The following is a 26,819-nucleotide window of genomic DNA, read 5'->3' as shown; positions in this document are numbered from 1 at the left end:
ATTTTGTTGGATTCAGTGTAGCTGTTTGGCGAATCATTTCAATGCAGATATAAATCGAATAAAAATAAAAAATACAACAAAAATAAATATATCAAATAGATAATAAATACACAAATAAATGCACATTTTGAATTTGGCCTATATTATCTCCCACAATCACGTGTCTAGCCTATCTTAATTGGAATGATTTCGCTGAACTACTGTTAAGGGCTAATCAAAGTATGTGCGGTGTGGGGAGACGGCTGGTTGTAAAGGATAACGTTAGCATAGGGTACTTTGTTCATTGGACTTATGTATGTCAGATCATATAAGCGCGTTTATTTATTTGCCATAGACCGTGTTTGTTTGTAGAGAAAACAATGACGGCATGGTGGCACGTTGCTCGGCTAAAATAAACCTTCGCCGTCATGCATGAAGGAGCTGCGGCCTGTGGTGGGATCCATGTGTGGGACGGGTCCTTGTGGACTTCCTGGTGTTGAGAGCTGTGTGTGTGTGTGTGTGTGTGTGTGTGTGTGTGTGTGTGTGTGTGTGTGTGTGTGTGTGTGTGTGTGTGTGTGTGTGTGTGTGTGTGTGTGTGTGTGTGTGTGTGTGTGTGTGTGTGTGTGTGTGTGTGTGTGTGTGTGTGTGTGTGTGTGTGTGTGTGTGTGTGTGTGTGTGTGTGTGTGTGTGTGTGTGTGTGTGTGTGTGTGTGTGTGGTGGACTGGAGCTGGAGCCTTTCTATAACAGAAAAGGAAGGAAGAGGGAAATTATGACACTCGCTCTGAAGGGGAACTGATGAGTACAACGACACCACAGACTGCTGGAAAGAAATACCACACTTGAGTTTGTTGTCTCTCTGCTGAGAATATATGCACCGTTATTTAGACTGAGCTGGAGGTGTCCTTGGAGAGCCTGCTGCTGCTGCTGTGGTGGTGCTGAAGTGACGGACAGGTCTGCTGGCTGGACTGGGAGTGGTGGGACTGGGAGGAGGACCAGACAGACAGGAGAGACTCGCCTACCTACTACTGACAAGTCCTTTCGACTGGACACACACACCCACACCGGAGGGACTGCTGCACCAGCTTTCCCCACTATCCATACAGCAGTGTGTCTGGAAGAACCACGAACTGTCGCTTTTGAAGAGGAGGAGGAGAAGCTATTTAAAACGTCGCATTTGACCTCGATCGCGGCTGTTTGAAGGTATGTTTCGGTAATGTTGCAAACTCGTGTCTTGTCTTTAGCGTCACTTCTGCTGTGCCGCAACGCGACTTTGTTTGCTGTGGTGTGGTCGGTCGGACGGACGTGTGTGGCTTTCTGGGAAGTTAAAGTTTTCATGGACTCAGTGACACGCTTGAGTGAGTGGGCTGTATGTATGTATGGAGAGGACGTCAGGCCAACCTCCATTCAAAACGTTATCAGGTCTGCTGCCTCGCTTATCAGCGAAGCTCCATTGCAGGTAGAACATAATGTAAGGGCAGTTTCTGATTCGCTAAGGTCCACTCTACGATTCGGCATACCAAACATTGATAACTTGGATAAACTTTAACTTTTACAACTACGTACAAGTGGGTCGTCTGTTAATCCCTCGTATTCTTACCCGCCCGGCAGAGTGCAGTGTGTCGTGTGATACGTGTAAAAAGTTTACATAATAGTACGACTTGATTTGTTGGATGCGTGCCGAACTGAAGTGGCTCGCAAGTCTTCGTTCTAGTCCGCTCCAGTAATTTATCCTAACGTTACCTTTTGCTGATAAGTACAGGCAACCATAAACGGTCATATTTTTTTAATGGAGTGTGGCGTGAGTCTCGCTCCACAGCCTCAAGAGGGAATATATCAGGGCTTGTTAACGTTTACAGTCAATGACCACAATAGACCCTTTTCACGGGGGACATTTTGTGTCGAAAAGGCAGAATAAACACAGGTGCAAGCAAACCACTAATGAGGGTTTCCAGATTCCAATCATGGAAGTTTGAAACCCTCATTAGTGTTTTGCTTGCACCTGTGTTTCCCCTGCCTTTTCGACACAAAATGTCCCCCGTGAGAATGGTCTATCCAGTCCAGACAGTAGTGGACAGGACATGTAGCAGCGTATAGCCTACGTCTGGCCCTGCCTACAACGTGAAACCCTGCAGGTTGCAGCAGCCGTGTTTTTACAGACGCCAGACAGACAAAACAAAACAGTTATTAGCCAAGCTCGTAGGCCATACCGGTGATTAACCTCCTGCTGCTGTAAGTCCTCTGTGTAGATGGGATCCCTGTCAAGAGCAGTGGGGCAACATACACCCCATAATAATAATAATAATAAGTGACATTATGGTGGCAAAACACTAAAAAGGTGGGTAAACTATGACGACCTTCAGTCGCTGGTCATCATAATGACACTATACAGACATCAGCTATGAAAAAGCATGCATTTGTGCATTTCCCCCTAAAATACCCTGTCTCCCTACAGCTTACATCAGCTTGATTATTACTATGATGTTTAATATGAATTTTGGTCACACAGATTTATTATATAAACTATTCTGTAAATAAAACGGTTGGTAAACTCACCCCTGCCCATAATATACTGGTGACTTTAAAAAAGACCCTGTGAGTGTGAGAGGCTGCCAGTAGCTGTCTGCAGCGTCTGGGTTGACCTGAGTGAATTCCAAGCTGTCTGGCCCTGGCTGAGAAAGTCTCCTTGGGTGACGAAGGCTTTGTCAACAAGCACGTCCACCTGTTAATGTGTGTGTGGTTTACCACTTGTGCACGACATAAACACATGCAAAGCACTCCTGCTGCGCCAATGCAAACATGGCAGTCACCACCTAAACCTGGCTAGCTACAAGCAATCAATCACCTAAAACCTACAGTACTGATGTATGTAAATGAGAGAGGCGGGATGACACTTCAATGATCCCCGCCAGCGTTGCAGCAGCAGATCAAAATAGCATATTATATAAGGAACTACAACAAGCAGTAGAACATACTCTGATGTGAAAATATACAAACAAATATTAAACATGCAAATAGATATGCAATATAGGTATAACAATAACAGAATAATAGGAAGAAAACAAGTATGTACATTTACAGCTTATAGCATGTGCAAAATGTTCATATTAACAGGTCTACAGAAGGCACTTTACAAGAAGTAGGGATGCAGCGATCCACTTTTTTCACTTCCGATCCGATTCCGATACCTGAATTTGGATATCTGCCGATACCGATATTATGCCGATACCAATATTTTTCTTGAATATACAGTATAGGCAAAGATTTGGCCAATTAAAGATTTAAAAAAAAATATATACCTTGCAAAAAGCAGACAAAATTAAGAAAATATACAAGGCATTGAAGGCAAAGAAGGATACTATTATACATGGGCAAATTACGGCCAGCGCCCTAACTGGGGGGATGAACGTTTTGCACTGGAATTGCAAAATAATAATAATAATAATAATTTTCAATTCCGATCCGATCCGTGAATTAGTGCCAAATTGGCACCCGATATTGGATCGGATCGGCCCCATCCCTAACAAGAAGTGTCTTGGTACAGATTATGCGCTTTGTTTAGAGTTTGTTCTAACGTACAAAGTCCTAAATGACTTTTCCCACCATGCTCCCCCATAACGTTGGAGAAAGTGTCCCCTTGGTCTCTCACAGGCCGGCTTTATAATCTGCTGGTCGTTATCCCAGTACTGAGCGACAGATTAGCCACACAGCGGGGGAAAGACAAGACAAACTAGCTAGTCGCGTTTAAGACCGATCCACACGCAGACAAGAGAGACGTGTGAACCACCGAGCCAGCACGGGAGGAGGCACGTTCCTCGGGGGTCAAGCTGCTTAGTGCTTAGGTCAGCTGGCCTGTTGCTCCGAGGTCACCTGGAGGGCAGGACCTCCTGGCTGGGTTTCACTGGTGCTGCTGGGTGACCCCCACTCTGTGGTTAAGATGGGTGTAAGCTCCTTTTAGATGACAGCTTGTTAATGGAGATGGTTGGCTTTGGAGTGGGTCTGCAGCGCAGTACAGGCGGAGCCTCAGCAGCAAAAAAGACAGCAAAGTGTCATAATTTATAGGTCTAATTTTAGTGTTTTGCGTTGTTTGAGCAAAAATACGCATTGCAAAATATCCCTGATAGTGATAGTCTTTGTAATCAGTGTGGTTAAAATGCCCAGTCTGCTTGCCTGCTGTTTTTCTGTTTTCAACTCGGCACTAAACCCACATCATCAATATGCTCTTCTTGTCAATACATTTGTCCAAAGCTGATCTGTTCCGTGCCACTTGCTGTCTGGTGAGCTGGGTGTAGCTGCAGCACTGTTTCCGTTGGCCTGGTTTGGGGCAGATGCTTTGAGGCTGATTTGTCTCGCAGAACAGCGCCTTGCTCGAGGCTTGCTTTATTTTGATGGGTTGGTGTTTGGTGATCTATCTGGTTGGAGGCTGGCTGTGACAGGGCTGTGGAGAAAGCAGGGTTGAGTGTTTGGTGAGCTATCTGGTTGGAGGCTGGTTGTGACAGGGCTGTGGAGAAAGCAGGGTTGAGTGTTTGGTGAGCTATCTGGTTGGAGGCTGGCTGTGGAGAAAGCAGGGTTGAATGTTTGGTGATCTATCTGGTTGGAGGCTGGCTGTGGAGAAAGCAGGGTTGAGTGTTTGGTGATCTATCTGGTTGCAGGCTGGCTGTGGAGAAAGCAGGGTTGAGTGTTTGGTGATATTTCTGATCGGAGGCTGGCTGTGACAGGGCTGTGGAGAAAGCAGGGTTGAGTGTTTGGTGATCTATCTGGTTGGAGGCTGGCTGTGGAGAAAGCAGGGTTGAGTGTTTGGTGATCTATCTGGTTGGAGGCTGGCTGTGGAGAAAGCAGGGTTGAGTGTTTGGTGATCTATCTGGTTGCAGGCTGGCTGTGGAGAAAGCAGGGTTGAGTGTTTGGTGATCTATCTGGTTGCAGGCTGGCTGTGGAGAAAGCAGGGTTGAGTGTTTGGTGATCTATCTGGTTGCAGGCTGGCTGTGGAGAAAGCAGGGTTGAGTGTTTGGTGAGCTATCTGGTTGGAGGCTGGCTGTGGAGAAAGCAGGGATGAGTGCTCTCTGGGTTTGGGCTGCGCCTTTCCCTCGGCTGCCTGCCTGCCTGGACATGGTTAGGCGTTTTCCCTCTGGTGCTGTAGCTTCATATAAGCACAGACACAGCAGAGTGTGTACATAATATCTGCACATTAGATGAATGATGTCCATGCTAAAAATGGACAAGGACATACAATAATAGACTCATGGACTGACTTTGTTGATCATTCCTTTTGTACTGGATACTTTCCAACAAGAGTTGAAAGTGACTGGCCCTGGCATGTTCATCCTTATCACATACCCATCTCACTCTCACATTCAGTCCTTCACCAGTTTGCTATGGTATGTAGTCCATGATACCATCATGGTCAAATTCCTCGTGATCCACTCCATAGCTCCAACGGCTGACTAACGGGAGAGATCTCACTGACCGCATTTGACTTTTTGTTGGTGCTCTTGTCTTGATTAACCACGTTCAGTTGAATCAAATAATATACAATTGGTAACTGTTTATGACTTCAGCGAATCTGAACACGTTTTCATGTCATGGACCGACATGGACTGACATGGACTGACAGATACACATTAGGCCATGGACCTGTGCTTGTTAAGATTTTATCCCAGGTTAGCCATACGGGACGTTTTTACACCATGGATAAATAGTAGTGAAATGCATGACATGAGGGGTGGTGTTAGTGCTGAGGGAAACGTACGCACACAATAAGTCACGTGTATATATACATTCTCTAATTAAGATCATGGAAATTCAAGTGATATCAAACTATTCCTGATTTGGCTGGGAGCCCCCTAGAACACCTCAAGGACTCCTCAGAGGTCCCCGGACCCCACGTTGACAAACCACTCGTTGGGAACACTGCTTTGGCAGAGAGGGGAGCGGGTGTTGATAGGGTGAAGGTTTTCATGTTCGTGTTAGCGTCTCGCTCCCATGGGGACCTCAGAGGATACACCTGACCGCCCGGGCCCAGCTGTCTGTCAGCCAGACCTCCACCATCACCACAACAGCAGGAAGCACTCACACACACACATGCATACACACACCCTCCACACACACACATGCAGACACACACACACACACACACACACACACACACACCCATGTACTTGAACTCTGTTACAGGAAATGCTCCGCGGAGGATTCCTTCCCACTTAGCTGACCTCTTAGGCTCTTACCGTGAACTTGTCTCATCGAGCTGCCGGACGTCAACAAACAGACATGGTCCTCTAAACAGCCTGGGCTGGTGATGATACTGCTGTTTGAGGACATCTAGAGAGGAACCTGAGAGCCAGTGGATGAAAACAGATGCAGAGGAGTTGTAGGCAGAAGAAGAGACATTTACTATGCAGCATAGAGAATACATGATGTTTATTAAAGGATAAACATGCTGGAAGTTATTTTATTTTATATATTTATATTTTATATTTTTTTCCATCTGCGTTTAACTCCTCCCACCGTCTGCCCCTGCGTTTAACTCCTCCCACCGTCTGCCCCGGCCAGAGTCTCTGAAAGCTTTGGCTGTGTGTTGGCCATGAAGCAATATCCCTTTGGACGGTAAATAGTGATGGAGATCGTTCTGACGGCCGCCATTGTTATTCTAGTGTCAGCGTGCCGTCCGTTTGTCCGAGTGAGCTAAGGGGGCGTGGCTTAGCCATAGGTGAATTCTTCTTCTTTGCTAACGGCGGTTGGCAGACAATTGAGTTTCATTCAAAAACGTTTGATTGATGTATGTTTGTGCACCAGTGACTCATCTCGACGTGACTCATCTCTCGAGACATAACGTTACGTTATAGAGCTGCTAGTCTAGATCGATATAGCAGGATCGATAAGCTCAGACCTTATTGATTTTCGGGTTTTGAGAAATGATTGATCGATACCGATCGATACTGCCGGGTCTCTCGATCCCCCCGTCCCTAACTGTAATGCAGTCCTGCAGATTTCCCAACAACACACACAATGTAAAACGCACTGGGGGATGCTGCCCATCTTTTAAGTGATGGTCTCATTTCCATAGAGTAACGATGCTAATAAAATAAAATAAAATAAAATTGTCGTGGTAATAAATTATGTATAATAATAAAAAATATATTTATTCCTGTTAAAGTACAACATGTAGCACTGTTGAAGGAGAGAAGGAAGTACTCTGTGAGAGAAACCCCCCCACCTACCAGCATGTCACCCTGACCCCGTGTGTAAAATGCAGTCATGTGTTGGTGATCCAGCCGTGCCCTGTCCCACACAGCCAGCCTAGTTTAAACCCTGGCATGTGTGACTGACTACACGCTGAAACCCAAGCATAAGATAGACGCTCAGGGCCGGGACATTTAGCTCTGATAGCATATTAAACAGAGATATCACAGGCAGCAGACTAGGTCAGGACGTAGGCCTGATAAGTGCCCAACGCGTGTCTACTTTTTACAACCCATTTGAGGTGAAGCCACGCCCCCCCATACGCCATGCCACTTCCGCTCGCTCGCAGACTCGGGAGCGGATATATATATACACTTTATGCTAGGGATGCACGATATATCGGCAATCATATCGGTATCGGCCGATGTTGCAATGTTAATATCGGTATCAGCCAAAATTTTCACATTGAGAAGAAACAATGCGGTGAATCTATGATTTATGGACTTTTCCACATGTTTTCGAAATAAAGAAACGCATTACTTTTTCAAATTCACTGTGATAACACGTGTTTTTCCATATGTACACAATTTGATGGTCATATAACGTGTTTTTATACAGATCATATCGGCATCGGCAAATATCGGTTATCGGCCATAACAGCAATGTTAATATCGGTTATCGGTATCGGCCAAAATTTTCTTATCGGTGCATCCCTACTTTATGCACAATATGACACATTAATTATGCAGATATATATCACTTTATGCGTATAATATGGCATTATTTAAGTAGTAAAACAGACATTAACATTGTTTTTTCTTGGCTTTTAAAAGGAATCATCTCTAGTAGTCGTATAATCTTGCAGGTTAGGGCAAAGATTTGGTTCATAAATAACGTTTTAGGTGAGGGTTTTTGCTAGCTTGCTAAGCTAGCAGAGCGCCGCGGTGCTTCTTCCGGTCGCGTCATGCGGGCGTGGGTGCTGCTGTTTCACCTAAACCGGGTTGTAAAAAGTAGACACACGTGTCCCCAACACGCTCAGCAACCAGCGTTTCCACTTCAGAGGGCTTTTATAGCTCTAGCACTGATTTGAGAAGACAATAAGGGCTGTTTGAAGGCTGCCGATTCAGATCTGAAGCTGCCGCGATAGCCCATCTTTTCTGTCCATATTCAAGATCTTTGAAACAGCATTTAGTCCAATTGTGCAATTTTTTATGAAAGGTAAATAAATGTTCAATAATATCTGCAAATATTCTTGTAACACTACTCCCAGATGTAATTCCAGTGAGAGAAAACAAATTAATCAGTCCAATACCATAGATCAAATCCTATAATAACTTAGTTAAGCTTTAGTTAGTTGATGAGTGGCGAGGGTGTGTTTAGATGTGGCTGACACACACAGAGACATGATGAACACTGGACACTGGCTATTGATCTGAAGGCTCAGCTAGCCAGACAGGAGTAGACACACACAGAGAGGACAGAGACATGATGGACACTGGACACTGGCTATTGATCTGAAGGTTCAGCTAGCCAGACAGGAGCAGACACACACAGAGGACAGAAAGATGATGAGACATCTTGTCAAAGTTAAACGTATATATTCATAGTATAGTGAATAGTAAATGAAATATGCATTTGTGTTAATTAATTGATTATTTTACCTAGGTTTTCTCTAGCAAAGTTTTGGCAATGCGCACATTTTTTTTTTTTTACATATAAATCTTGCCTAGTGCTGTTTTGAGTGCCTGAGATGACTGAGATGGCATTGAGGAGTCACTCCTCCAGGTGTTGAGGAGTGACTCCTCCAGGCATTGAGGAGTGACTCCTCCAGGCATTGAGGAGTGACTCCTCCAGGTGTTGAGGAGTCACTCCTCCAGGCATTGAGGAGTCACTCCTCCAGGCGTTGAGGAGTCACTCCTCCAGGTGTTGAGGAGTGACTCCTCCAGGTGTTGAGGAGTGACTCCTCCAGGTGTTGAGGAGTCACTCCTCCAGGCATTGAGGAGTGACTCCTCCAGGTGTTGAGGAGTCACTCCTCCAGGCATTGAGGAGTCACTCCTCCAGGCATTGAGGAGTCACTCCTCCAGGTGTTGAGGAGTGACTCCTCCAGGTGTTGAGGAGTGACTCCTCCAGGCATTGAGGACTGACTCCTCCAGGCATTGAGGACTGACTCCTCCAGGCATTGAGGAGGGACTCCTCCAGGCATTGAGGAGTGACTCCTCCAGGCATTGAGGAGGGACTCCTCCAGGCATTGAGGAGTGACTCCTCCAGGCATTGAGGAGGGACTCCTCCAGGCATTGAGGAGTGACTCCTCCAGGCATTGAGGAGTCACTCCTCCAGGCATTGAGGAGTGACTCCTCCAGGCATTGAGGAGTCACTCCTCCAGGCATTGAGGAGTGACTCCTCCAGGCATTGAGGAGGGACTCCTCCAGGCATTGAGGAGGGACTCCTCCAGGCATTGAGGACTGACTCCTCCAGGCATTGAGGAGTACATTGGAAATGATGCCAGCAACTAGGAGGTAAAATAGAAATGAGGACCGACTAGAATGGAAGTAAATGAGAGTGTGTGTCTGGCAGTGAGTCAGACTGTGTGTTACCTGTATGCCGATGACTCACTCTGTGTGTGTGTGTGTGTGTGTGTGTGTGTGTGTGTGTCTGTGTGTGTGTGTGTGTGTGTGTGTGTGTGTGTGTGTGTGTGTGTGTGTGTGTGTGTGTGTGTGTATGTGTGTGGTGGTACGCCTGGTTAGTTTTAGCCTGCTGCTGTGGGCGACGGCTTTAGCTTTTCCATGAGAAATGTTCCCACTTCCCAAAGCCATGGCCCCCGCCCCGCCCCACTCTGTGTGACTGCAGGTCGTGAAGAAGTCTTCCAATGGCTTGAATTGTGTGATAGCACACACACACACACACACACACACACACACACACACACACACACCGTACATCACTCATACAGCACGAGTTCATTTAAGTACACCGAGTTAATTTGCTCCCGTTGTTGTAAGATTTGGGGATTTTAGAAATGCAGTGACTTGGTGAGAGATTGTTCAGAGGTTTCCCTCCTTGCCTTTGGGTGGTCTTAGGTGCTGGAATGACCAATCAGTGATTTATGTGCAGGGAGAAAATGTGAAGAGACTCCCCCCCCATTGAAAAACACACATGCACTTGGTACTGTGTGAGGTGGTCACTCTTGAGCTGCCCAGAAACCTATCGGGCAGAACCTGACCAACCGAGCAGCACCAGACTCAACCTTTCAGTCCGCGTATTGTTGTAAGCTTTGGCGTTTATTTGAATTGTTGTTAGTGCGCCGCGCGTGACTCATTGTCTTCAGCCCCGCCTCCCAGGTCTGAGAAGTAGTACCTCTCCTCACCATGTGGAGTCGTGTAAGGTGAACCGTGCCGTGCAACTCGTCTGTAAATAGGTAATGGGCCTTTTCCACAGCAGCCATTTTGTGTTGAAAAGGCAGAACACGGGTGCAAGCAAAACACTAACCAGGGTTTCAAACTTCCATGATTGGAATTTGGAAACCCTCATTAGTGTTTTGCTTGCACCTGTGTTTATTCTGCCTTTTCAACACAAAATGCCCCCCGTGAAAAGGGTCTATTGATTGGAAGTTGGAAACCCTCATTAATGTTTTGTTTGCACCTGTTTACCCTGCCTTTTAGACACAAAATGGCTGCTGTGAAAAAGGTAATTTCGTGACTTTGGATGGATCCGTGGAAAGAGCATCCCCCCCCAATGTTTTGTACACTCAGTCACTGGATGCTTGTTCATTTTCACACCTCCTCTCCTCCCCTACATACATCCCTGTAAAGTTGAGTTCCTGTCATATTGTCATCCTGTCATCCTGTTATCCTGTCATCCTGTCATATTGTCATCCTGTCATCCTGTCATCCTGTCATATTGTCATCCTGTCATCCTGTCATCCTGTTATCCTGTCATCCTGTCATATTGTCATCCTGTCATATTGTCATCCTGTCATATTGTCATCCTGTTATCCTGTTATCCTGTTATCCTGTTATCCTGTTATCCTGTCATCCTGTTATCCTGTTATCCTGTTATCCTGTCATCCTGTTATCCTGTTATCCTGTTATCCTGTCATCCTGTTATCCTGTTATCCTGTTATCCTGTTATCCTGTCATCCTGTTATCCTGTTATCCTGTTATCCTGTCATCCTGTTATCCTGTTATCCTATCCTTCTGTCATCCTGTCATCCTGTTATCCTGTTATCCTGTTATCCTGTTATCCTGTTATCCTGTCATCCTGTTATCCTGTTATCCTGTTATCCTGTTATCCTGTTATCCTGTTATCCTGTTATCCTATCCTTCTGTCATCCTGTTATCCTGTTATCCTGTTATCCTGTTATCCTGTTATCCTGTTATCCTGTCATCCTGTTATCCTGTCATATTGTCATCCTGTCATCCTGTCATCCTGTTATCCTGTTATCCTGTTATCCTGTTATCCTGTTATCCTGTTATCCTGTTACCCTGTTATCCTGTTATCCTATCCTTCTGTCATCCTGTTATCCTGTTATCCTGTTATCCTGTTATCCTGTTATCCTGTTATCCTGTCATCCTGTTATCCTGTCATATTGTCATCCTGTTATCCTGTTATCCTGTCATCCTGTCATCCTGTTATCCTGTTATCCTGTCATCCTGTTATCCTGTTATCCTGTCATCCTGTTATCCTGTTATCCTGTTATCCTGTTACCCTGTTATCCTGTTATCCTGTCATATTGTCATCCTGTTATCCTGTTATCCTATCCTTCTGTCATCCTGTTATCCTGTTATCCTGTTATCCTGTCATCCTGTTATCCTGTCATATTGTCATCCTGTCATCCTGTTATCCTGTCATCCTGTTATCCTGTTATCCTGTTATCCTGTTATCCTGTACCATAGCGCACCTGTAATTATGTTCCCCTCCATACCTGTGATTTTCCAACTGCTTCCCAAATGTTTGCAGCAGTGACACACCCACTTAGTTTTCTGCCATATGACACCGTGTGTGTGTGTGTGTGTGTGTGTGTGTGTGTGTGTGTGTGTGTGTGTGTGTGTGTGTGTGTGTGTGTGTGTGTGTGTGTGTGTGTGTGTGTGTGTGTGTGTGTGTGTGTGTAGGTGTGTGTGTCTGTTGTATTTTATCTGTGCCCTGTATTCCATAGCCTTGAATATGGTGACAATAATGTCAACGTCAACGTCCTTGCTGAAGACCGTGGAGGCGACCTGTCAACCTCTCTCTCTCAGCACATTGAGTTAACCTTTAACCAAGTCTATTCCACAGAGCTGTGATAACGTCAGTACAATACCGAGGAGGCGTGGCCTGGGATCTGGAGAGAGGGAGGGGTTGAGAAGAGGGGGCGTGGCATGAGAGTGGACTAAGAACAGGACTATATATACACACACACGAGGTGTGTGTGTGCTCTGTTAGAACTTGAGCTGGAAGATAGGGGAACAAAAACAAGAAAGAAAGAGAGAAAACCCTATAGCGTCTGAAGAATGCAAACACCATGAGTGAGATAAGGACTACTAGGGTCTGACTGATACGGCTTTCTGAACGCTGATATTAACATGCTTTGGATTGAAGCTGCAGAGAGCCGATATTTATTCATCCATTCATTCATTCATTGTCCCATCATAATCAAACTGAATTGTATGTGCATACTTTGACGGATAATGGTGACAATTAGGGATGCCGGTGGTGGCGAGTAATTTTCCCGACGTTTAAACGGAGGTTTTAATGGCGACTAGTAAGAAAACACTCAGAATACAGCCAAAACTGAGCGCTATTTAATCTATAAGGTTAAAACGTTGTCTGAAAAAATGGTGTGTGTATTTAAGAGCCATTTGAAACCGTTAATTACGTTCCCGCAGTGTTTCCCCTAGAAATCTTTTCAGGCCTGGAGGGATTTTTCCAAACGTACCCAGACCGCAACGGTGGGGGCCCTCGCTGGCGACGCTAAACTTTTAGCTAACCTGTTTGCATCTATGTTGGCAATGGCACCCCAAGTATCATCATACTACTATGGGATGCGATGCGAACAGTTGTATTATGGGATGTGCGTTTCCCAGGCAACGACATACGTTGACAAGTTTTGGAACAGCGCTGCACGCTGGCACAATACTCCTAAAAGCAAAATGCTTATTGTTTTGAATGATTTGGCATCTTCTATTACTGTCAACACTGTCAACACCAGTATTGTTGTATTGTAATAATATGCCATAAAGGTTGATTGAAATTTTGGGGAGAGCAGGGAAAGAAAAAAGAAAAGAAAAAAGAAATGGCCTAGCGGGGGCGCTGTTGGCACTGTTAGAATGGTAGGGGAAACACTGTGTTCGTAATAATCGTCAATATTCACAACATCTTGTGCTGTTTATGAACATTGCACATAAGAAAACATCAACAACGAATTCACCCCACTGTCGTGTATTCAGGCTCAATATCGTCCATTTAACCTTCGGAAGCCTTTGCGTTCAACAAAGTTGAGTGGAAGCATCTTGTGCAGTCATTGGCATATGAGCATTATCTTGTGTGGCTAACGGGTTAGCTTGTCTGGCTAACACGTTAGCAATGCCATAGCGTCCACTCCACATGTCCTTGCGTCCCCATGCCTGTGCCGAATGTCGGTCGAGTGGTTAACGTTATATGCCAGTTTTATCTGACACAGCCTACATACAACTATATTTTCATTTACTGGATCAAAATACTGCCAAACTACGCTGGTTGTATGAGATGCCATCTCTCCTCCTGCTCCTTTGCACTACATTACAGCCACTGCTCCACTCCCACTAACACATGCCTGGTCTGTTTACATCTAGGCAGCAGAGGAGGGGGGGGCTAAAGTAGTGGCTGGTAAAGACCATTTTAAGTCTTTAACCGATCATTTAATTGATCGTTTAACCGACTACCGGTAGTATTTCTCGTGCCGACTAGTGAGGGAGTGGGCATCTACAAAACGTGTAACAGAAGTGGGATGGGATGGGCGCGCGGTCATTTTTTTAGCAAGTATTTGTAATTTTGTATCAAAATACTTTTTGATGTATTTTCGCCCATCTCTGCGTGTGAGTACAGCACACGCCCGCCAGTGCGAGCACAGGCTGCCTGCAGTTTCTCTAACGGCCACCGGTGTCAGTAAGAAGTTACAGAATGGGCCTTTTTAACGCCATGAAACTTGCAGCCACCCTGATACAATACATACATGCATTCAAACTAACTTGCCACCACCGACACCTCAGCGCCCATTGGTTGGTTTTTAACATTAAGATTGTGTCTATTACTCTTGAAGAGTAGCTTCGTTGTTTACGTTCATTTTGATTCCTGCATCTTGGAGGAGCTGCGTGGTTGTGTGTGTGTGTGTGTGTGTGTGTGTTTTTTTGTGTGTGTGTGTCTTTAACAGCTGTGAGCCATATAGCTCCTATCGTATACAAGCTAATCTAAGCTCTCTATCTAACATACCCCACGGCCCCACCCAGTCCAACCATGACAAGTTGGATGGAGGAGTGTGTGTGTGTGTGTGTGTGTGTGTGTGTGTGTGTGTGTGTGTCTGTGTGTGTGTGTGTGTGTGTGTGTGTGTGTGTGTGTGTGTGTGTGTGTGTGTGTGTGTGTGTGTGTCAGAGAGAGAGAGGGGATCTCCTGCCGTGTGTTCACGGGACTGTTGGAACAACTGTTCATTTTAGATTGGGCCCCAGTCAGTGTGGTTAGTTACAGTAGGCCTGTGGTCGGGTGTGTCACTAGGGAGAAATTGGAAAAGGACATTCTTGGAAATTTGCTTAGCAAAAAGATGGTAAGTTTTCTTCACTTCTTGTTGCATTGTCAGAGGAAATGTTGCCAGTGTTTAAGCTATTTTTATGGAGGTTCCTTATAGTGAAGAAGGCTGTAAGTGATTCACGTTATTTTCTGGATGGCTATGCAGTACAGAGCACTGTATGCTTTTATTTTGAAGGCAGGCAATGGAAGTGTTGTGTTGTGTTGATGGCGGAGTAGTCTCTTAGAACAGACGAGTTGGCTTCCGCAATTTTCAAATGCTTCCGCCATACCGTCTGTAATTCGTGGGGGAGAAGCATGCGCCAACCGGAATGGGAAGCAGAAAGGCGGGTCTTCCGCTCATTAGTCCAATCAGAATTTTTTTAAGGCGGGTCTTCCGCTCATTAGTCCAATCAGAAATTTTTTCCGTGGACACACGTGTCGTGATTGGTCGGATTCCGTCGAACTTCCTTCCTGTCTGAAGGTTTTTTTTCCCAACTTCCTTGTGCATGTTCTGGGGGTGTAACGTACACTACAGACTGTTTAGCTGCATTCGCCGGATGTAGATGAGACAGTCTATTTTAAGAGACTAATGGCGGAGCACCTAATGCTGTATGTTGGACCCGAGGAGAATAATAAATCCTGGCATCTCGTGAGTGGAGTTAAGGTCCAATTATCCTCTACGTTAAAGACAGAGACGGACAGAGCCTTCTGTCTGTACTCTGCGTTCATTTCCTGTCTTTTCTGTTCGTCATCTGAAAGCTTACGGATACACACATTTGACTCTCTACTGCCCACTGGTGGATGCATTACTTAACACGATACCAACGTGAAAGACGCATGGAAGTATGTGGGCAGTGACGATTACACCGTTTGAAACGGACGCATTTATTTTTCCGAGTATAAATGAACCTATAGGGTTTCAGAAACAAACATCTTGTGGATCTCCTCATTCGGATAGGGATTTGTGCTGATAGCGTTTCATTTATTTTCATAGTTTATTCTTACAATTCCCCTTTCTCTCAAGTACCCCCCCTGGTCTGTAGCGCCTCCATGTGGTGGATGTTTAACCTCAGTTTGGGAACCACTGATTTATGATATTTGTACCAAGACATCACAATTAATTTGACAACAATACAATATTGGTGTTTTAAAATGCTCCACAATACACACATAGCACATTTTACTGTGACATACACACATACTCTGTCTGCTGGTCATCACCTCCCCCATGTCTGTCTGTCCACTTGTCTCAGTCTCTCTGGAGACTCACGACTGGCAAGGCCTGACATTTCATCATTATCATGGGGACTGCTGGAAGTGTGTGTGTGTGTGTGTGTGTGTGTGTGTGTGTGTGTGTGTATGTGTGTGTATGTGTGTGTGTGTGTGTGTGTGTGTGTGTGTGTGTGTGTGTGTGGTAATGTTGCATAGCTGTCTGGTGATGGCTAATAATAACCAAATGAGCCGCTACATCATGAACAAAAATAGTCTGTGTCTTCTCCGGAGTACCATTCCCCTCCATGCGACTAATACCCATGTTTGCATGACTTTGACTGAAAGCTGTGTGTGTGTGTGTGTGTGCATGTACAGTATGTGTGTGTGCGTGTGTGTGTGTGTGTGTGTCCTTGTGTGTCCTTGTACTTCTATCTTTGCGAGGGCTAAATGTCCTCACAAGGGGCGGGACGACATGAAAATGTCATGTCACATTAACGATATTATCAAGATAATCATCCAAATATGCTTAAAACTATTAATATGGCCCTAAACCAGGGGTGTCAGACTCATATTAGGTAGAGGGCCGGATTTGTTCATCTGAGACCTCATGGGGGCCGGATTTTTTTTTTAACTAAAATCAATTCGACTCATTTACCCATTTACTTCACAAAAGAAATACTGCTCTTTCCATTTCTCTTGAAACTGCCTGCATTCCGTGTCAACCTTTCTCTTTTTCGACAGCATCTTGTTGATTCCTTTGTTTTTTGGTAGGTAGCCGAATGCGCGATTCAATTCCAGCGTGGCATCATGGCGGCTTTGTTTACACCTGATGACCTACTGACATACTTCCTTGTAGTGCAGGTTAATTAACTTATGAATGAACTCTTAGCTTGCTTATTAGCCACACGTAGTTCATGATAATGGGGTGCGAATTTAATAATAATAATAATTCAATTAATTATTATTATTATTATTATTATAATTTTTTTAATATTCCAAAACATCTCGCGGGCCGGATAAAACCTGCCCGGGCCGTATCTCTGACATCCCTGCCCTAAACGATACTGGACTCACTTGAGCTGACATTTGGTTAAGAAACAAATATTGGAGGTGTTGGCCCCATAAGGTTTTAGGTTTGGAATGAATGGAGTCAATGGAAGGTGCTCACAAGTATAGTAACATGAACATAAGTTACGTGAACCTTTATTTATCTCCATGGGGAAATTCATCCTCTGCATTTGACCCATCCTCTACTAGGAACCTTCCTAGAACTAGGAGCAGTGGGCAGCTGCAGTGCAGCACCCAGGGACCAACTCCAGTTCTTTTGCCAGTGCCTTGGTCAGGGGCACTGACAGGAGTATTAACCCTAACATACATGTCTTTGATGGTGGGAGGAAACCGGAGCACCCGGAGAAAACCCACACGGACACGGGGAGAACATGCAAACTCCACACAGAAAGGACCTGGGACGGACCGGGGTTTCGAACCCGGGACCTTCTTGCTATGAGGCAACTAGTGCTAACCACTGAGCCACCGTGCCGTCCTCCATGTATGTGTCAATGCTTTTCACAACATACAGTAACAGGAACACGTATGTGTCGTTGGGTGGATATTTTCCATGTCAGCAGCCCAACCCTCCTGATCAACCTCTGGGGAGAGTTCAGCAGAAGATTCCTGAGATGTTGCAATGAAGTCAAGTGTGTGTGTACGACACGTGCGTGTGTGTGTGTGTGTGTGTGTGTGTGTGTGTGTGTATGTGTGTCTGCGTGCACGTCCGTGCGTGTGTGTGTGTCTGACTGTGTGTGTGTGTGTGTGTGCGTGCACGTGCGTGCGTGTGTGTGTGTCTGACTGTGTGTCTGTGTGTGTGTGTGTGTGTGTGTGTGTCTGTGCATGCACGTGCGTGCGTGTGTGTGTGTCTGACTGTGTGCGTGTGTGTGTGTGTGTGTGTGTGTGTGTGTGCACGTGCGTTTCCAAAGTGCTGAGCTGGCCTGTGTTGGGAGGTCTGTGTTTAGTTATTCTCTTGGCTCCGTGTCAAGCTCAGATTCCTGAACACTGGTGGATGTGGGAGGAGCTTGGCTCAGATTCCTGAACACTGGTGGATGTGGGAGGAGCTTGGCTCAGATTCCTGAACACTGGTGGATGTGGGAGGAGTTCTCTCAGAGTTCAGGCAGTTGAGTTCAGTTCACACATAAATTCCCATTCATGTGTCAGATGTAATGTAGCTGGATGCTGACATATTGACGGTGTTTTAATGAGGACGCTGTGGCCTCTGAGGAGTCTTCTGTCCCCACTGTTGCTGTTCTGTTTTTTTTTATATTTTCTTCCTCTAACTTTTTCTGTCATTCCCGACATTCTCCCCTTTCTTCTCCATGTGTTCCTCCCAGCCCTGTGTAGACAGCTGAGCACTTTAATGATGTGTGTGTGTGTGTGTGTGTGTGTGTGTGTGTGTGTGTGTGTGTGTGTGTGTGTGTGTGCGTGCGTGCGTGCGTGTGCGTGCGTTGTAGGAGATGCCTGGTGAGAAGATTGCTGCACTCATATCTAGGGTTGAACGATTTGGGGAAAAGGTCCATCTATTTTTCTGACACATATTGCGATTGAAATTTGATTTGTGATATAATTTTTTTATTATATGATTTTTTTTTTATGATGATTTTTTTTTATGATGATATTTATGATTTTTTTTGTGATATACTTTTTTTTAAAGCCCCATTCAGTAAGTTTTCCAAGTTTTGCTATTGGAGAAACTGCGCCCTCTGCGTGCATTAGTATCGATAACGATATCGCCGTTCAAAGTCAACAAAACACAGCGCCAGAAAGCTCTATGTACATGTTGTGACATCGGGTACTCACCACGTGATGAAATAATAATCCATAGTTCCGTGAAACATCATTTTCGTGGCAAATCCGAATCGAGTTAGTTCCTTGTTTTCATGCAGACAGCGCTTCCGCTGTACAGCGCATGCGCGCATCCTAGGGCTGCACGATATATCGTTTACACATCGACATTGCGATGTGCGCATGCGCGATAGTCACATCGCAGGACGTGCGATGTCAAAAGCAAATTAACTCGTCATGTTGCTTGATAAACTCTCACTTTAGGGGTAGCCTACTGAGTGAAATGCAGGCTCTCTCAAAGGAGAGAGACGCCCCGCTACTGTACTCACTCATTTAATGCTTAGCTTCAACACAACAAACATGCACAGAGAGCAAAATTGAATTGTTTTTGCTTATGTTGCGTTGCTGACAGTAGCCTGTCTGTAAACGATGTGATTGCGAGGCGGACAATTGTCCACAGCTTGCAGCGCACTAGTATACAGCAGGCTGGCTGCTGTAACTCAACATGTCCGTGGAGTGGAGATATTTACTCTTGAAACACCAAAAAGCAAGACCGCAACTTCTAATGACACGAAGGCTAAAGTGATTACTGAGAAGTTGTCCGTGTATCACCGCAGCTCTCTCTCCCCCTCAGTCTGATGATGCATCAGATGATAGCAGTAACGTTACGGTAGAGGTAATCATACATAGCGACTCATTTACACAAAACATGTCGGTGAAAATAAAAAGACAATAGACATAGCTGGGCAATTAAATATATATTTATTACTTTTCACGAATGAATTGTTTGTCACCGGTCGGCTGCATGTGAATCCTCGTCTCTGTACTGCCCTGCGTGCGCTCAAAAACCGGAACTCCCCAAATGCGGAGCGTACCACTTGGTAGTTTCTGGAGGGGGGTCAGACCAAGTGTGTGAAGTAACCATGTGTGAAGTGGCAGCGGTGTTTCATTGTTGATTTATTGAAACGTTAGAAGAACGAAAGAAGTTGAAAGCAGTGATTATAATCAATTAAATCTAATGTTTTTCTGCAAATAGCATCATTGGGAGGTAGATTCTGGCACTCAATATTAGGGGTGGGCAATATATCAAATTTATATCCATATTGTATTGTGATTTGAGACTATATGGTCTTAGATGTTGGATGGTAATATGGTGATACAGCATACATGTTGTCTTTCCCTGGTTTTAAAGGCTGCATTACACTAAGTGAAGTATAGGCTAGTGACATTTTAAAGTAGAATGTCATAACTCACTTTTTCATGTATGTAAGTCATGGAAATCCATTGGTCAAAATGTGTATGCACCCTGATAGATGACGCTCTGAGGCCTACCAGTAGGTCACAGCCCAGTGGTTGAGAAACATTAAAATACCTAATTTCCCCTCCAAAATCAGATGGACTCCTCTACAAAATCATCCCAATCATTCTAGAAATATTATTTTCTTTCAAATAGAGCTAATCTGGTGAAAATCTGTATTTTTTCATATCGCAATATATATCGCATGGGCGGGGAATATCGCAATGTCAGTTTTTTCCAATATCGTGCAGCCCTAGCGCATCCTTTTCTTTTTTCTTTTTTCTTGCCTCGGGACGCTGGCAGCAAACTGCTTAGTCCCAGGGCTGGCCAATGGAGGGCGGTGTGGGATAAATAAAGGCGAGAGTCTCCCCATTTCAACTCAATCTACCATGTCCTAAGACTAAAAAGCTCTTATATTACAGTAAAAAATGTCAAAAATCTTACTGATTGGGGCTTTAAGTCAAGCTTCAGTTCAATATTCACTGTGTCATAGATTTAGGGCTGAACGATATTGACGCAAAAAAAAAAATCGAATTGCAAATTGAATTGACAAATATTGCAATTGCTATTTACTGCAATTCATATATCATGAAATTTTTCTTGTTTGTTCTTGTTTTCGTTTTGCTTGTTCAGGATTTAGTGAGTTTTGAGTCTGTTTTTCACCATTATTGAACTTGATCCATGGACCAAAGATCGCCTGCCGCACTAAAATAACTTCTTAGATCTCCATTTTGCAATGAATTGCAGCTTCATTTAAAAATGATCGAAGTTCATATTGCTGTTGTTGTTGTTGTTGTTGTTGTTGTTGTTGTTGTTAATTAATTGTTCAGCGCTCATATCCTGGTCAATTCTGAACCCAGTTTAAACTAAAGCGACTGGCCATCCGTATTCGCTGAGTTAGTCATTGGAGTGTGTGTGTGTGTGTGTGTGTGTGTGTGTGTGTGTGTGTGTGTGTGTGTGTGTGTGTGTGTGTGTGTGTGTGTGTGTGTGTGTGTGTGTGTCTGCGTGTGTGTCTGCGTGTGCGTGTGCTCAGGTCAATGGTTGCCTTGCCCATGTCTCTGTCGGTGGTTGTCAGTCTGATGCAACTCTATGATGTGAGGAGAACATGGTTGCTGATTGCTGAATATGAGGACATCTTACTAAATCCAAATAAAAATACTAGTAGAGAAAGAGAGGAAAAATGAGAAAATGGGAGAGAAACTGAACTTGAATGGGTGTACTGTGGGAGGAGTCAGTTGAGGGGGGGCGTGGGAACTTGAATGGGTGTAGGAGGAGTCAGTTGAGGAGGGGCGTGGGAACAATGGGGCAACACTTGGGCTGCAGTATGCGGGTCAGCCGTTATTAATGGCCAATCAGCAGAGAGGAAGTGCTCGGTCTAGTAAACAGGAAGTTGACTGTTTTGATATTTAGCAATGTGTTCAAGCTGCTCAGAGGACTGAACTCAGGCTGATACTGTATGCACAAATATCTCCCTGTCAGTGAAATCCACTCAAATACTTCCTTATTTACTAGTTGATGACCTCTGCCTGAACACGGTTGGTTGTGGCCTGTCACCGGTTCAACCAATCGCTGTGCAGGCTGGTGAAAGAAAGGATGATAGAAGGAAGAGAGGAGGACCAGGTGAAGGAGGGGGGTGGTGGTGGTGATGATTATGTGGATTATTTTAAACTGCAATTAACGGATGTTGAGTGCAGTCAACTCGTTACACTCTATTATTTCCTTCTCCACTCTGACATTGCCTCCACTCTAACAGATTTCCATGGGGGAAATCCCCCAGGGCGATTGGATTTTCTTTAACCAATCAGTAGAGACCATCAACGTATCCGCCCAAATATCAATGTAATCCAGTGGGAGGAACACAAAAACATCTCTCCTTTGAATAAATGTCTTCAAAGCAGAGTGCTCTTCGCATTTCAACGTAATTGGTACTTTTTAAATTGATTTAGAACAGCCTCGATAGCAGCGTCTATCTCGTCTATAGTGGTCACCATTGTTGTTATTAGGTAGGGCGCACTTGACAGCAGCTTGCCAACGACCTTAGGTCCCGCCCATTGCTCTGTTTGTTGATTGGCTAATCGTTAGCCCCCCTCGTCGCTCATTGGACCGAACATTTTTTTCAACATGCATGTCACGATGCCCGAGCAGAACCAACTGCCAACTTGGTGCAGGGGGCATATTTGAAGCTCTGGACCCAGGCAAAACTCATACGGCTCTACCTCTAGTCTACTGTACTGTACTATACTGGTCTGTATAGCGGCCTGGACTGCAGAATGTGGGCAGACCAGCAGGGTTTTAACCGACAGGAGGCCTTCTCCTTATAAGGCCTGCAGGCCGGGTATAAATAAGACCAAGAGGCCCTTTGGCCACAGGGGAGGAGAGAGAGGGAGGGAGGGAGGGAAGAGAGGGGGGAGAGAGGAGGATGAGAGAGAATACAGAGAGGAAGAGATGGAGGGAGAGAGCTGGAAGAGGCAGGGAGGAGGGATAGAAGTAGGATGGAGACAAAGACGGAGGAGTAGGGGTGTTTTCAAAGTCTGAGACTGCGGGCCTCCCCTCAGGCCAAGCTTGGAAAAGCCCCCCCCCCCTCCCTGCTTAGTTTTGCTCAGTTCCTGGATGCCTGGATCACCTTTTGATAACTAATGTAATATGTTTTCACTTCCATTCACTGAGCCTCCCCTGAAACTGTTTGGAGCTTCCCTGGGGAGGCCCAGCCTCTGGGATAGAGGGATGGTGGAGGTGTAGAGAGGGTGGGGATGGGGGTTGGAGGTGGCAGAATGTTCCTGGGACCTAAGGGAGAAATGTTTTGAGTTCCTCCTCTGCAAGTCACCACCTGCCCCTATTCACTGCAAAATCCTGCTCTGTGTGTGTGTGTGTGTGTGTGTGTGTGTGTGTGTGTGTGTGTGTGTGTGTGTGTGTGTTTGGGTGTGCTGTGTGTGCACACACACTGTTGCCCCACAATAACAGGCCTAAGTTGTACTGTATATTCTCAACAAAAGATCTGTATAGTAGGCGAAAATGTTTGTTTAGGCTTGTAGCATACAGTAGCAGTTCGGGGAGCTTGTCCCATTCATCAATTTGCCTGTGAATTTATGAGAATATAAGACACCAAAATCATCCATATCTCCCTGATAGATCATTACTGTTCCATGCTAACACTTTAGCATAGACTAAATGATTATTAGTGCTCCATGCACACACTTTAGCATAGACTAAATGATTATTAGTGCTCCATGCTAACACTTTAGCATAGACTAAATGATTATTAGTGCTCCATGCACACACTTTAGCATAGACTAAATGATTATTAGTGCTCCATGCTAACACTTTAGCATAGACTAAATGATCATTAGTGCTCCATGCTAACACTTTAGCATAGACTAAATTATCATTAGTGCTCCATGCTAACACTTTAGCATAGACTAAATGATTATTAGTGCTCCATGCTAACACTTTAGCATAGACTAAATGATTATTACTGCTCCATGCACACACTTTAGCATAGACTAAATTATCATTAGTGCTCCATGCTAACACTTTAGCATAGACTAAATGATTATTAGTGCTCCATGCTAACACTTTAGCATACACTAAATGATTATTAGTGCTCCATGCTAACACTTTAGCATAAACTAAATGATCATTACTGCTCCATGCACACACTTTAGCATAGACTAAATGATCATTAGTGCTCCATGCTAACACTTTAGCATAGACTAAATGATCATTAGTGCTCCATGCTAACACTTTAGCATAAACTAAATGATTATTAGTGCTCCATGCTAACACTTTAGCATAAACTAAATGATTATTAGTGCTCCATGCTAACACTTTAGCATAGACTAAATGATTATTAGTGCTCCATGCTAACACTTTAGCATAGACTAAATGATTATTAGTGCTCCATGCTAACACTTTAGCATAAACTAAATGATCATTACTGCTCCATGCTAACACTTTAGCATAGACTAAATGATTATTAGTGCTCCATGCTAACACTTTAGCATAAACTAAATGATCATTACTGCTCCATGCACACACTTTAGCATAGACTAAATGATAGGGGTGTCACGATACACTCAGTTCACGATACGATACGTATCACGATACTGGGTTCACGATAACGATACGATACGATACGATTTTAACAATATTTTTTTAAACTTGAATAATGACAATATATGACTGGAAAAGTAGTATTTTATTTGAAATGCACAAATACAAAACATGCTGTTGTGGGAAATTGTTATTACAATAACAACTAGAAAAAACATGAGATTGGAGATAAGGCTTATCTTGAAATAGAATGAGTTACACCGTCACTTAGATTTACTTTGAACTAAAAGGTTTCTCAGCAGTATAAATTCTCATTATGCATCTTCAGTTTTTCTTCAAACTCAAACAACAAGACTTTTCTTAGTCTATTTTTTATGCATCTTCAGTTTTTCCTGTCAAGTAAACAGTTTTGCCAGAAACTCAATTGAATGGTTTCTCTCCTGTATAACTTCCCATGTGTCTCTTCAGAGACTTGTTCAACTGAACTGCTTTCCACACATTGAACTTCAACAAACAAAGACGTTTCTTTGTCTACTTTTGAAAAAAAAAAAAAAAAAAAAAAAAAAAAAAAAAAAAAAATCACGATATGAGATTTCATCTCAACGATACATATCGTGACGTTTTACTATCGCGAAATTTCGTGGGACGATATATTGTGACACCCCTACTAAATGATTATTAGTGCTCCATGCTAACACTTTAGCATATACTAAATGATTATTAGTGCTCCATGCTAACACTTTAGCATAAACTAAATGATCATTACTGCTCCATGCTAACACTTTAGCATAAACTAAATGATCATTACTGCTCCATGCACACACTTTAGCATAGACTAAATGATTATTAGTGCTCCATGCTAACACTTTAGCATAGACTAAATGATTATTAGTGCTCCATGCTAAGACTTTAGCATAAACTAAATGATCATTACTGCTCCATGCTAACACTTTAGCATAGACTAAATGATTATTACTGCTCCATGCTAACACTTTAGCATAGACTAAATGATCATTACTGCTCCATGCTAACACTTTAGCATAGACTAAATGATTATTAGTGCTCCATGCTAACACTTTAGCATACACTAAATGATTATTAGTGCTCCATGCTAACACTTTAGCATACACTAAATTATTATTACTGCTCCATGCTAACACTTTAGCATAGACTAAATGATCATTAGTGCTCCATGCTAACACTTTAGCATAGACTAAATGATCATTAGTGCTCCATGCTAACACTTTAGCATAGACTAAATGATCATTAGTGCTCCATGCTAACACTTTAGCATAGACTAAATGATTATTAGTGCTCCATGCTAACACTTTAGCATACACTAAATGATTATTAGTGCTCCATGCTAACACTTTAGCATAGACTAAATGATTATTAGTGCTCCATGCTAACACTTTAGCATACACATTTTCAATTTTCTGTTCTCTTGTAAATTTTATTTCCATAATAAACCATTCACAGAGTTTCATTATCGGAAACTCTGTGCATGGTTTAGCCCGGCATCTCTCGGCCTGTCTCGGAGGGGAGTCCCCAGATGGGGGTCCGCTGCTGTGGCCTGGGTGGGCCCGTCCCCCGCGTGGCCTGCTCTCACGCTCTCAGTCACTATGCTGGTGGCTGGGGGCTGGGGGGGCGGGTCGCGTGGGGGCTGGGTCCACCCGGGCCGCAGCAATGGGCCCCTAGCACAACGACCTCACAAGGTTCCTCCTCAGCCAGTCACTGGGGCAATCCATGTGGCGATCCATGTGTGGATTGCCACCATATGGTGGAAAGGTTTTCTTGCGTTCACTGGGGGTGAGGGGGTGCCGCTGTGTCCCGGCCTGGCCTTCCCTCCCACGCCTTATGTGGGCGGGGGCCGGGTCGGGGGGCATCGGTGCTCTTCATCACTGGTCGAGGGCTGCCGGTTGGTTTAGAACAGCTTAGGTAGGCGATAGATTAGCTACAGCCTAAGGCTGACCTGTTAGTGTTCAGGCTAAAATCAGACTAGAGCAGGGTAGGATAGGCCAGATTAGGCTGTAGATTAGCTAGATACTATGTCCCAGTTAGCTCTGGTTAATGCTTAGAGTAGTCAGTTGTCTGATCTTCTCCCCCCCCCCTCTCTCTTTCCCCCTTCCCCCGCTTCTTCCCTTCTTCCCCCTTCTTGTTCTCCTCTCTTTCCATGCTCTTTCCCCCCCCACATCCCACCACCCCCCCCTCCCTTCTCCTGCTCTCTCCTCCTTCTCCCCCCCTCTGCTCCTTCTCCTCTTCTCCCCTATTTCCTGAATCCCTGCCACTTCCTGCTCTCCCTTCTCTCACATTCCCCCTGCTCTCCTTCCCCTGCACCCTCCCACCTCTCCTTCTCTGCCTCTCTCCTCCTCTCTGTCCTCCCCCCTCTCTCACATTCCCCCTGCTCTCCTTCCCCTGCACCCTCCCACCTCTCCTTCTCTGTTCTCTCCTCCTCCACATTTCCCATTTTCTCCCCACCCTCGCCCTAATCCGGGCCCGTATCCTACTCCCTCCCTCCACCCTAGACCCTACCTCT

General features: G+C 44.6%; 1 protein-coding gene across 1 annotated transcript in view; it reads left to right on the top strand.

Annotated features, from left to right (window-relative positions):
- Positions 1–882: 882 nt before the first annotated feature.
- The window catches only part of LOC310777593 (unconventional myosin-Ic-like), a 112,807-nt gene continuing 86,870 nt past the window's right edge, over positions 883–26,819 (top strand). The window contains exon 1 of the mRNA XM_083637967.1: positions 883–1,179. The gene's annotated coding sequence lies outside the window, so the exon portion shown is untranslated. The remainder of the gene's footprint in view (positions 1,180–26,819) is intronic.

The sequence above is a fragment of the Poromitra crassiceps genome (assembly GCF_964638095.1).
Source record: "Poromitra crassiceps genome assembly, chromosome: 5".
NCBI classification, from domain to species: domain Eukaryota; kingdom Metazoa; phylum Chordata; class Actinopteri; order Beryciformes; family Melamphaidae; genus Poromitra; species Poromitra crassiceps.
The sequence above is the reverse complement of the archived record's forward strand: the minus strand, read 5'-3'. Positions and strand labels throughout refer to the sequence as shown.